This window comes from Aplysia californica, unplaced genomic scaffold (genome assembly GCF_000002075.1).
Source record: "Aplysia californica isolate F4 #8 unplaced genomic scaffold, AplCal3.0 scaffold00092, whole genome shotgun sequence".
Taxonomy (NCBI): Eukaryota; Metazoa; Mollusca; class Gastropoda; order Aplysiida; family Aplysiidae; genus Aplysia; species Aplysia californica.
The window spans coordinates 1,627,973-1,640,315 of record NW_004797362.1 but is presented as its reverse complement, the minus strand read 5'-3'; the positions used below and the strand labels follow the sequence as shown (position 1 = coordinate 1,640,315).

Below are 12,343 nucleotides of genomic sequence, written 5' to 3'. Positions count from 1 at the left end.
AAGGGGGGGGGGGGGAGGAATCAATATTCAATTTAGCCCCTTACACGAAAACCAAGATCATACGAGAAACAAGACATGTCGTGTTGGAGGATTACAACATTAGGAACAGTTTACTACCACAGGTTGAGTACAGTGCAATTGTGTTTAACAGTATCTGATGAAAACTACGGGTCTTTGAGTACCTGAATAGCGTAAAGACCCACGTAATTTTCTCTCCCAAGTTTGAAAGAGAAACTACAAACTCCCCAAGGAAACCAATGTCTTTTGTGTAGCGGCAGATAGCAATTATTGATAATATTACTTTGGTTTTGTACTGCTTTGAAGTCTGATTGTAAAGACTTGGAGGGTGTTTAGGAAGAGCAAGGGGTATATCTTACTGGTACTCTGTTTGAAAATCCTGCACTCACATATTGAACTCTCTGAAATGGTACCCGCGAAAATCGATGCGCATATTCGTTGGTGTTGTAAACGGTGCTGAGGTGATACTTAAACGAGAAAAGATAGTATCAAACGAGTACCTAGATGGAATGCCGCTATAGGATTCTTTTTATGGCATCTTAAATAGAGGTGACGAACAATCTTATAGTGAAAGGATACAAACTTTGGCTTTGACAAGGAAGGTTAGATGGTAATGGAAATGGAAGTTAAGAAAGTTTTTGTCAATTCAGTACTAAAGACTAAGAAGACTGGAAAGTATACTAAATATACTATAATAATTTACCTTCACTCAACGCAAAGTGCGTATTTTTATTTCATGTCCTCATACCTGCCAACACTGGCGTTTGTGGTGTACAGGTTAGACATACCGCGTTCGAGTCCCGAGGGGGTAAATATTTTATTGTGTATCTCGGTTTTTCTCATTTTCTGCTGAGATGTAGTATCTCTTCTCAGGAGTTACTATTCGGACATGGACACGATCCTCCAGGGTAATTTCCGGTAGAGATTGGTTTTCATCACCCTCCAACGCCGATCGTGCATTTCCCGGTCTCAGCAATTTTATGCAAACTGCAAAGATGCATTGGTCCAAAAAGCAAGAGAAGCACGTCATTCTCAAAAAGAAAAAGACCCACAATTTACTGTACTTGCATTCATGCTAGAGTAGAAGGACACACGTGTCCGAATATACACAGAAGCTTAAACGGACACGTGTCCCACTAGATCTAGATGCAGCCATGAGTCTAAGTCCGAGTTGGCTCTGAAAGGCAGGCGTTGGAATCTCGCCTCGTAAATTATCTAAACTGTGCCGATGGGAGCGCAAAAACAACTAGTCTACATTCATTCAAGTACCTGTCGGCAGTATAGCCTCCGATGAGAACAGTGAGGATGAGCTACTTTACTTAACTTTTGCTTTGCCCATGTCGTATCTCTTTCTTGCGTTGGCTTATTGTTTACTGTGCACGCGTTCAGTAGCGATATAATACCTACAAAAGACACGTTTATGGAAATTACCGAATGATACCAAGGTGATAGAACATCTTTATATGTATACTAGCTGGGCCCCCTTTCGATGAAAGGAATGATCGGTGCATTAACGCCAGCCGAAAGTCATTGGCTTATGTTTACTATATAATTTACATTCTACTGGAATGGAGCAATAAATCTTGAGAGATGCACAAATTAGAAGGTTTAGATCTATACTCTGAAAACAGTGCGCACGGTTAGTGAACGGAAACCTCCTTTTCTAAAATTACAGAAACAGAAGCGTCGGCCAACAAAAGCGATCGGCGAAATAAAATTTTTTAGCTTTTTGCAACAAAACTGTCTCCAAACTGAAAAAACGAAGGGCGTCATGATCTGGAGAATATTTTAAAGAATCTTTTGGCGAAAACTGCATGTCGATCGATGCAGCCATTAAAAAGCCTTTTGAATAGCAACATTCGGCCTCCACAAATAGATAATAGAATAGTGCAGGGCACTTGAATCTACACGATAAATGCCAGTAACATTTTGCTTTCACTGGAAAGCTTGAAGGCAAAAAACACAGGTGAACATGGACAGATAGGTGAAGAGGAATGATCAGGACAGTAGGCGTGTGCCTTTTTTCTTTCTTTCCTCCTTTTCCTTTTTTTCAGATGGCATCCGCGCAAAGAAAAAATGAACGTCTAACAATGATGACCGATGTCTGCTTCAGATCTGGCACTTCATGATTATGGTAGCACGATAATTCTGCTTTAAAAAGATTCAGTTGGACCAATCTGTGATGGGTTAAAACAGAGTTGATGTACTTTCAATGTCAAACCAAGAAATGATTATCTATAGTTATGAAGATTTTGAGTTAATCTTTTCTTGTCCTCAACTGACGTTTTGTAACCTATAAGGTGTCCTTTTTTAAAACCATTTTTGACGACCAAGAACTCACGTTATGCCTTTTCAAAGTTCAGACAAGTTTGTGATGCCAGAGTAGTCGTGTCTGAGGCACAACATGGCAATGAAGCGTAACGAGCACAGTCAGCGATTGAAACTGTGAAAGAAGCGACAATCCATTGTCATTGAAAGACTTTGCAGAGGGTAAGTACAAAGCTGTCTTCGCAAAGTACAGTGTTACATACGCACGTTATATACTCAAAGTAAAAAGTTGCATGCAGGAAGTAAAATGCTACATTCCCACAGTACAAATTGCAAAAGAAAAGTCAGAAGTCACAATCATACGGACAGTACAACATTATATACGAAAAACGAAAGGTTACATACGGAAAGTAAAAAACATAACAAAGGCAAAATACAAGTAAAGTAAGCAACGTAAATACACGTAAAGTAACATTTATTTTGCATTATCTATTGATCTGTCTATCTATTTATCTTTCTAGCTATCTTTCTATCTTTCTTCGAATGTGTGCATGTGTCTATGTTTGCCTCGCCCGTCGAGAAAAGCGTAGAAAAATTATGGTTCGGAATACGTTTTCTTTAAAAAACAACAACCCTCCGCTAGTAGTCCAGCCCATGAGACTGAAGAACAAACCATTAGTCTTGTACTAAGGCTGGGCAAGAATGTAGCCTGTCATAAATCACAGTGTATATTCAGATAACAGCAGTCCTATGTGAAACTGATATCTCTGAAGATTGCACAATATCAACAACGCCAAGATATCGGCTTTGGAAACATGATTGTGACTTTGTGGCGGAGCAGAGACAGACGAGAGCTACAAGGCGCCACGGAAATAGAGGTTACTAACAACTAATCGGTAGAGATCACTAACAAACAATCGCTTTTTATCGGAGGTTAGCTTAGCACATTATGATTGGGAGCTACCCTGGAGTTACAAGTTCTATCTGCTAAGTACTTAGGTTTTAGAAATTAGGCGTTACAACCTTTGAGTTTCACAACGTGGCAACTTTTTTAAAATGCATTTCTTTTATAGAAGAAGGAACACTTGGTTTCTGACCTCGTGATCTCAATAACTCAAAGTGGCCAAAGTAAATGTCAAATAGAACTTTGTAATTTTAAGGTAGCGTGACAGAGCATGTTGTTACATTTTCTAGCATAAACCAATCGTGAGCTGAAAGTTTGGTACGTCTCACTGAAGGAAGTTAAAGGGGGCATCACCTCCGAAATGAATTGTTACGGATATCAGTATAGAACTTAGGAGGGAGGGTGAGAAATTGTTATCGTAATTGAGAATAGTTATCGTCCCAATGAACACAAATTAGGTCATTTAGGAGGTGAACATCTCTATCCCTGCCCATCAGGGCCAACCCAAATGAGATCGAAAGAACGTCACAGAAACCAGACGGTGACACTCGATTTGAAAAAAAAACAACAACCAACCTCCCTATATAGGAACCCAACTCAAGACTTCTGCGTGCATCAGAGAAAAGTCTAACCGTAACACCACTTATATATGTAGAATAATGAAGGTGCTTTTAACAAAAGTACTACACCGGTACTAAGTTTGTGCATTTGATGCATTCATGTTCAAGCGCTATTATAAACAAGACTATCCTCCCCCCCCCCCCCAATGTTATAAAAATAGCAATTAAAAGAACCTCCAAAATTTTTAATAAATCTAATCACAATACGTCTGTGGTATAAAGTGGGATCAAACGAAAAGGATAAAAACCAGCCTTGACATGGTTTGTGATTGGTTTGAATAAGCAAATTTCGCTGAAGCACACCGGCACAACAACGGTAATTCAGTACGAAAAAATGCCAAATAAAACAATTTGGAATCTTACTCATACTGTCAGTGAACAACAGATTTGATTAAGAGCTTTCCTTTTCATAGTATGGTCCTCTGATGTGGAACGACTCACTTAACCAGACGTAATATTAGAGACCCAAAAATGTTTTAAACCCCCCCAGTTTAAATCACCTCTTTTTCTTAGTCATCTGACCTTTTTACTGTTCTTGGTAATGTTAGCAAAAACAGAGAGAGAGAGAGAGAAAAGGAGAGAGAGAGAGAGAGAGAGAGATAGATAGATAGAGAGAGAGAGTGAGAGAGAGAGAGAGAGAGAGAGAGTGAGAGAGAGAGAGAGAGGGGTTGGGGGAAATGGGGAGAGAGAAGGTTTAGGGGAGAGAGAGACAGAGCGAGATAAAGCGAGAGCGAGAGAGAAAGAGAGAGAGAGAGAGAGAGAGAGAGAGAGAGAGAGAGAGAGAGAGAGAGAGAGAGAGAGAGAGAGAGAGAGAGAGAGAGAGAAAGTTGAGTGGGGTGGGGGTGGGGGGGGTGGAGTGGATGCATCACTCATATAGCACGTTCTTTTTATTATTGTAAAGCAGTTATTTTATATGAATGCAATCTATTACATTATTATCATAGAAAGAGAGAGTGAAAAATTGAAGAAGATCGTACAAGTGGCGCTCCCAAACTCCTAAACCTTCAAAGTTGACGCTTAATTCACGTTTTGCTCTTCGTAAATCGCGATTTTAGTTGCTGCGTTTCCTCACCTAATGTTGGACACTCGAGTCCTTCCCTTCAAGACAGTAGCTACTTGCCAAGAACTGTTGATCCTAGGCAAAGAGCTTTTGAATATGGCTAACCCAAAGTACTTTTGTCTGTGAAACCAGAGCTTTTTTTCCTTTAATGAAAGAACAAAAACCCGACCACGCCCGTAAAAAAACAAAACAAAAAGACGAAGCAAAACAAAACACCAACCAACGACAGTTGAGAAACGACTATTGGTTAGTCACATGTCACGATCATTTCGTTAGTGAAATAAGAATCACGATTTAATTTGAGCTAAAATATTGCAATTTGGCTCCGTAATTTTGGAATTGGCTTATCAATATTCACTGAACTGCATTAAGTTCTATTAAATGAGCTTTTTTTAGTGGAGACAAATTTATTTTTAAAAAATAGACAAACAACCCCCCCCCCCCACCTAAAAAACCCCCAAAACAACAACAACCCAAAACAAAACAACAGCAACAAACAAACAAACGAACACAAAAACAAAAAACAAACCATTACACATACTGCACTACGTAAGTTGAAACGTTGAGCATTCATAATTGTCCTCTTGAAAAGAACCACATTTTTAGGAATGATTTTTCTGCTCTGGGATCACTTAATAGGCGTTTTAAGCCGATATTGAAACCCACAGCACTTGGTTATCCAGTTTTTAAAGAAAAAAAAAGAAAAACAAGTGCATGTTCTTTTTTAAAAATTCACATTAATACAAGGATACAAGGAGAAGTAAACCTATGTGAGGCAGCGTGGTGGAATCATGCTCTCGCCAATATAATCAAAGTGAAGAAACTTGCTTTTTTCCGCAGGTTTGTGAATTTTTATCAAATTTTTGTTTTTTGGCTCAACACCTTTCATACCCATTAAAGAACTCATTTCTGTGTGGATTTTTCTGAAAAACGTTGATTAAAGGCACAAAAAATGAAAATTTTCAGTTACCAGGGACTCATAAGCAAAGGAAATAACTAATTTTTGGCCGCCATTTCCTCACTAAACTTACCTCTGAAAACAGGTGACCCCCACCTCCTTCTTTCGCAAATATCTCCACTTGTGTTCAAGATAAATGGATATTTTTTTATCCAAATAAAGACAAGTGAACAAGCTTTAAGATGATACCAATAACTCTACATGCCCAAAAATTGACGAGAGCCTGATTCCACGCTGCCTCACATATTATTATGAGAAAAGGCTGGCGAGAGAAGTAATCATAATTTGTTACTGCATGTTAATCACACACTCTTTTCTTGCATGTTGACAGTGTTTCCAAGTCGTAGCACTAATCGTCGTTCTCTCAATGGGCATTGTAGCAGTGCTATAAGCAGATCTATAAGACAGAGTGTGTTATTTATTGTTTAAACATACCTCTACAGAATGGTAATTCGACCCTTGGTTTGGTAGCCATAAAAAGTACGGGTAACAATTTTATGGCAGTTAGTGTTAAGAGTCTTATCTATTTCCCCTGCATTTTCTGTACACTCTCCCAGCTCTGCAACAGCCTTTAACTTTAACCCTTTACATACGCAGCGGGCATAATATGTATATGTACTACTACTACTACTACTACTACTACTACTACTACTACTACTACTACTACTATGCCCAATTAGTAACAGATCAAAGGCAGTTTTGTGGCACATTTCGAACTATCATGCACAAATCGGAAATACGAATTCAAATATTTCACATATAGTGCATGCTGTTGACTGCACTTTTACGTTTGAGATAAAGAAAACAAACATGACAGATCAAAACGAAGTTACGCGTCCTTTTTAAGTACCCCAAAACAGCGCGTCTTCAATCGATGTTGAATGACCAGAACGAGCGTCCTGTATGAGTGAAACCACTCAGTGAAGACGTAACGTGCACCTCGCTTCGTCTGATGTCTATGGGGCAAACGAAACTTTCGGGTGTGAGTGGCTATTCAGGCTGAATTTATGACTGTTGGCAAACGTTTTGAAGTTGTGAATGAAGCACGTGTGAGGGCACAATCGGATGGCGAGAAAATCCTTTGATCTGCATATAACTAGTAAAAGACAAAGTCAGCACAAAGGAGTTTCTGCAAAGGAAATCCTGTCTTGAAGAAAAGGCGCACACGTTGAAAAATGTGATCACGACCTCTTTAACCGTTCCTTTCAGGTGAATATGCAGATATAAAACTGCCTTTTCGACATAATGAATGTATTTGTTCGTTGCCTTTGCGGTAAGAAGAAGAGTTTTATAATGACGGATGGTTTCTTGCAGCTGCGGAACATTCGAGAAGTTCTGAAGATCGTCTAGTTTGTGAAGACTGCTCGAGACAACTGTTGTCGATAGGCTTGGTGTTAATACGGGGATAGTTTGTGATCGATTGGAGGATATGACGTTTACTGGTATTCATTTTAGCAGCTTTCATCACTTCATTTCGAACAACAGACGAAAACGTTCACACCATTTCACCAAAAGACTGCCTTGCTCGTAAATGTTGTTACTATCTTCACACACCTATTTCATAAGCCGCCAGGTTTTCCTTTGCGTATATCGTGAAGTGACAGCATTTTAATTGAAACGCTGAGCTTTAATGTTTGTTGTACCAGCTCAAAGTATAATATGTTTTTGGTGTAAGGTCGGGTCAAAGAAAAGGATAGAAGCCAGTCTTAACATGCTTTGAGTTTGGTTTGAGAAAGATGAGGCACATCGACACAACAAGGGTCTTCTAGTGCTAAAGAGAAGTAGGATATACAAACAGAAAAAAACAGAGGGAAAGAAAAGAAGAAGGCTGGATCAGTGGCACTCCATACCGAAAACCAGTTCTTGACAATCATACTTCAAAGCAAAAACAAAACAAAAAATCCCCCACAAAAAACAACCAAAAACAACACCAAAAACAACAAAACAATACCAGACAAATATTACTGCCAATATGTTATCACAACTGAAGTAACACGATGCGGATAAGTTGTTGTGGGAAATTTGCAACCCAAGTGTACTTCTTAGCTTAATGTATATCATTGTGAGTGAACAATTATATTTTACTCCTCTCAGGTTATTTAAAAGTTTAAGCATGATAGCTTGATTGGCTAATTTGAGCACCCCCCCCCCCCCCTCAAACCGCTCAACCTCGCTGTTCGGAACTTACTTGGCCTTCTATGCACATCCGAGGTCTCCACTCTCTGTGCCGCCACAATATTATTTGGTTGACCCTGACGTCATTTGCTAAAGACGTTTTATCTTATTCTAAAAAGAGGGTAGGGTTAGGGAGGGAAAAGGGTGGGGTTAGGGTGGGTAGGGAGCCAGGGGACACGGGCGCGGGGTTGAAGTTAACCTTTCCCCGCTTCCCTTGCTGTGGCAAATGCAAGCTTTGACCTACCTCTCATTCTTAAAAAAAGTTAACTGTGCGTCTTTCGCAAGCGTCGTCACAGAAGCCCACTCGGGGCCCCACTGATTGTTGTTTGTTTTTTGTTTGTGTAAAGTGTTTTACGGCGCTCGCAACTGCATAAGGTCATATGAGTGCGCGGGACACACCTAATATTTTCAGTTGGTAGGACATTTTAAATTTTGCCCGGGTGGTAGCCGAAGCCTACTCCTATCGATTTTAGACCACCGAGGGATCTTTAACGTGCGCAACTTGCACACGGGCCCTCCGAGATTTTTCGCCCTTGGCCGAGAAGGCTAGGTGTAGATCTTTCCTACCAGAAGACCAGGGGTGTGGCTGAAAGACAGAAGAAGCGAAGGAATAGCAGTAGAAAGGCTGCAGAAAGAATCAGGAGCCCAGAGGAAGGGGTAAAGGAGGTGAGGGGGTGGGGGCAGAAAGAGGAGACGAAAGCAGACAACAGAACATTGCTACAGAGCAGGAAAGGAGGTGAAAGAAGACAAATTTAGAACCCGGATTCGAACCCGGGACCTTTTGAATGAGAGGCCAACACCTCTAGGCCACGAGAGCCCCCCCCCCCCCCAACTGATAGTTGAGACACCGGATGTGGGCACAAGGTCAGGTGACTTCATAGCCTAATGGAGGGCTAAAGTTTACTTTTACCTCGTGGGAAATTTGCAAGTGTATCTCTTAAAAACTGTATAAGTGAAAGATCATATTTTACTCTATCCAGGTATTCCAAAGTACGGTAGCTTCCTTCAGATACTATCCTCCGCCGTCGCACTGTCCTCAGCTTGCTTTATTACGCCCTCTGACGACAATCGGCTTACGTCTCCCTCTGAAGCAAGGGGAGATCACTCTCTCCGACTTTTCAGTTATCAGATATTCTCACACCGACGAGCTTAGCTGCAAATCCTCTTCTTTGATCGCACAGACACTCCGGGACAATATGGCCGACGAAAACAATAAATTTTATACTGAAATAGTCAAACCTAAGGCCTATATCAAACAATGAGGGCGAACTGCTTCTGGTAATAAAAGGGAAGCGGTCTGGAAACAGCCTCGTATAAATTCACAGAAAATGTGGGAATGAGAAAGGATTATGGTCGAGCGGAGAAAAGTTTTGAGTCGTGGTTCTACTATAAGTACGGAAAGCTCAACATGAGATAGTGAGAAGCGCGGGATTATAATCTGCGTTCTCAGAAAAGATGGGGATTGTCTGATAAATGTGTGCCATCGTGGTGAAATCAGACGCTCGTCAGAGTATTGAAATCGAAGAAAGCGACTTTTCCCCGCCTTTTTGGGCTTTTCGTTTTTTAAAATTAAATTTAAATTCAACACTTTTGATGTCCTTTTAGAAACGCACAGACAGACAGACAGACAGACAGACAGACAGTAGACAGATAGATAGATGGATAGATAGATCGATAGATAGATAGATAGATAGATAGATGGATAGATAGATAGATCGATAGATAGATAGATAGATAGATAGATAGATAGATATATAGATAGATAGGTAGATAGATAGACTGATAGATAGATAGATAGATAGATAGATGGATAGATAGATAGATCGATAGATAGATAGATAGATAGATAGATAGATAGATAGATAGATAGATAGATAGATAGATAGATATAGAGATAGATAGATAGATAGATAGATAGATAGATAGATATATAGTTAGAGATTTACCTTCACGAATTAATGCCTGAAGTAATCTTTACTGAAATCTGGTGATAAGGTTTACATGTTCATGTTCATTGGTTAACAAGTTTATCCATGTATACTCTCTCTTTCTCTCTCTCTCTCTCTCTCTCTCTCTCTCTCTCTCTCTCTCTCTCTCTCTTTCTCTCTTTCTCACTCACTCACTCTCTCTCTCTCACACAGATACATAAACACATTCTCTCTCTCTCTCTCTCTCTCTCTCTCTCTCTCTCTCTCTCTCTCTCTCTTTCTCCTCTCTTTCACTCTCTCTCTCTCTCTTTTTAAATGGATTTACTATATAGAGTGGAGTATTTTACAAACGTCACCTACATTTCTGGGAATTACCAATGTCGCACCGTGCTTAGAATCGAGAGTTGGACATACCAAAGATAGTAAATAACAAGATGGGCCACTCAGCCAAAAAGTGTCCGCAGGAAGTATGCTCTTTGCTTCAGATGGCGCTGCAGTCTATTTTGAAGCTCTCTTTCGTTTTTCCAGAAAAAGAATAGGAATAGCACCCCCTTGCGTGCGCAGATCGACTGCTGTTCATCAGCAGTTCGGGTTCGTTCAGTACGGAGTTTTAGTTTTTAAAAATTTTAATGACCTCTCGCCTTTCATTCTAAAGTCAAATTAAACGAAGAAAACTATCACCCTTTCCTCCGGAAGAGGTTTTTTGTCAGCGTAACCATTTTAAAAAAGCGTTCTTCCGAAATTCATTCAAAAACTTGCAAGTTTCACTTTGATTTTTAAAAACTCAAATAGGATAACTCTGTTCGCTAAAGGTGCGCTTTTGCGAAGAGGGCGCCACCGAATTTTGAGTACACTTTTTTAATTGGCTCAAAGAGAGAAGTGGCCCCTCTTGTTATGTAGACTCTTTGGACATACTAAAAGAAAAGAAAAAAAAAGAATTGTGGCGCCTCCATTCTTTAAAGAGAATTGTAGATGTATTACGAATATCTATTTATCAAAGACAAGAATTATGAATAAAAATGTCCCTTCCTCCACGTTTCCCACCCCCGCCCCTTCAGGAAACAACAACAACAACAACAGCAACAACAGACACGAAGACTCCTCAAACACACCCTGTTCTAAAGAGTCTTTTATGTTTCAAGTGTTGAAAGAGACGTCAGAAGATTTTCCTGGCCTAATAAGACGGGATAATGACAATCATAGCTGAGGGTGTGGGAATGAAAGAGCAGATAGGAAAGAGAATTTGTTTTTATTGAGCTTAGAAGAGAAACGGGATAAGGGTTCATTGACACATTCCCAAGAGTGATCTATCTCAACTCACTATCGACCCCCCCCCCCCCCGGCCCTCTCGCCCCCATGAGGCCCTCTATCTTTTTTTTTCTTCAGTATTTATCCTTCTATACTCTCTCTCTGTTTCTGTCTCTGTCTCTGTTTCTGTCTGCCTGTCTGTCTGTCTGTCTGTCTGTCTGTCTGTCTGTCTGTCTGTCTGTCTGTCTGTCTGTCTGTCTGTCTGTCTGTCTGTCTGTCTCTCTCTCTCTCTCTCTCTCTCTCTCTCTCTCTCTCTCTCTCTCACACTCTCTTTTAATTTCTTTCTCTTCCGTTCCTTTGTTCTCAAGCCGGAGACACCCTCACTCACACGCTTACACATCTAAAATTCCATACACACGTTCACACATGTACAGTCACTCTTGCAAACGGAAACGTACATACACGCAGACACGCAAATGTACACCGACACACACACAACAAACACACACAAACACACACACACACACACACACACACACACACACACACACACACACACATACATACACACACAACCCCCACCCCCCACTCACACACACAAGGACGCCCACACAGACATGCAATCCTAAGACATAATTATTTTCACGTTCACTGCAACATACTGCCAATAAAAGAAACATCTCTCTCAGGATAAAAGTGTAACTCGCTTTGCCAAGCGCAAATTAATATTACAGACGTTTTTCATCTTGACTTTTGAGCGAAGAAGCATGGGACTGACAACAATTAATTGAAACTTATCACAGCTTTTTGTTTTTTCTTATGATATGTTAATGTTAGGGAGAACATCAGAGCTGCACACTTTCGAAAACCCCCCAAAAAATAACAACATCAACAACAACAACAAAAACAACAACAACAACTATCAAAGCCACGCACTGTAGGAGCCGTGCACTTTTTGAGGATATCGATACAATTAGATTGCTGATTACCAAAAGCAATACTTTTACTCTAATTTTCCTATCCAGCGGCCATTTGAGTTCTAGCCCTTCGGCCTGTCCAAAAGCAATACAAACCAACAATCTAAGTCCATTCAGAGCCTATTTATTAGTAGTAAAACACTCTGGCGTTGTATCAGTCATGGTGATTTAAGAGAGGAATGACATT

General features: G+C 40.2%; 1 protein-coding gene across 1 annotated transcript in view; it reads right to left on the bottom strand.

Annotated features, from left to right (window-relative positions):
- The window catches only part of LOC101846064, a gene marked incomplete in the record, with an annotated part of 10,160 nt that extends 8,692 nt beyond the window's left edge, over positions 1 to 1,468 (bottom strand). The window contains 1 exon segment of the mRNA XM_013080606.2: positions 1,288 to 1,468.
- Between the last annotated feature and the right edge of the window lie 10,875 nt (positions 1,469 to 12,343).